Raw genomic sequence first — 1,446 nt, forward strand, 5'->3', positions numbered from 1 at the left:
AAAACTAAACTGTCTTCAAGCGCATAAAACATTTCCCTGGAGCACCACCACATCGAGACCCAAACTGATGCATTCCAGAAATTCTCTTCAGTTTGAGTCCCTTGAGATTTGGTAGCTTCCCAAAAGGTGGAAGGGTGCTCCAAGATATGCCTTCTAGAATGAGAGTCTCTAAACTTGTTAACCATATCTCAAGACACAACCAACGAGGACCAACGGTACCACCATGATTTACAATTGTAAGTACTCTAAGATTAGAGTGTGGTTGAAGAGCATCAAGAATACCAGCATCTGTAGTTGGTTGATCTCTGTCCCAGAGTAATTCCAACTGGTTCAGATTCCTTTTCAACATCAGTTTGGCTGCAGTAGCTTCCTCCTTGGTTGCCACGTGTTCAAGACCATGCGGGCCAAGGAGCCCTCACAATAAAATCGGAAGACTTAATCTGAAATCATCATCTGAATATGTAGTATAGAGGAGTTTGCATTTATGGAGGGATGGCAATCAGTGGATATTATGTTGATAGCTGACAAACCATACATACTACATATCCCCTGATGTTTGCACAACAACAGAAACATTCCATGGCACAGCAGCTCCAACATACCGCAGGCAGGCCCAAGATGCTGGGTCCTCTCCTCTCTGCAAGACAATCAATAGCCACATTAGCAGATATAGAGAAAGCAAAAGCAGTACCAACACAATAGATAAAATATTATATGCATGAATGAATGAAGCATTGCCAAAAATAAAAGATTTGAGTTGAAATTAATAACCTTACGGGGTCGCCTCGGAACTGACGGGGAACATATAGCATGCTCGTCCTCGGGCAGAAGAACACCAGTGATCACCAACAAACAGTGGCAGAGTATAGCAACATTCAAAGTTTGAGATTGCTAGCCAGGCCTACCGCCTGGTGATTAGAGTAGAGCAACATTAGTCAGTTGCTCCAGAGCTGTTCCGTTCCGCCATAAAAATATATATGTTCCTTGAGAATCCATCCCAGCGAGCTTTGTCTACCTCACTTTTTCGCATTGTGAAATCCATCTTCTGCAAACCTGTGATGTAGGCCTCCACGTATGATTGACCAAGCCAAGTACGTAGGTGTCAGCTGGATGTTATGGCACGATGAAAAGTCTCTTCTTTTTCTTTTTCAAGCATGGAAGGCATTCCAAGTCCCTTCAATTACTTGTTTCAGCCAGGCCGCTTTTGTTCAAAAAAAAAAAGCCAGGCCGCTTACCTCCTCTCCTCTGCAGCATTGTAGCAGCTGGGACAACACGTAACATCCATTACACCACCCGGGAAAAAAAAACTCCATCCAGTACACAAGGGAACACGTACCATACCCTCGTATCGTACGTAACCACTAGGAGCAAAGAAAAATGGAGAGGTGGGTGGCTAAATGGCCTCGGAGGCCTTGTCTTGTGTCCATGGAACAAACAAACAAACAA

This window comes from Triticum aestivum, chromosome 7B (assembly GCF_018294505.1).
Source record: "Triticum aestivum cultivar Chinese Spring chromosome 7B, IWGSC CS RefSeq v2.1, whole genome shotgun sequence".
Taxonomy (NCBI): Eukaryota; Viridiplantae; Streptophyta; class Magnoliopsida; order Poales; family Poaceae; genus Triticum; species Triticum aestivum.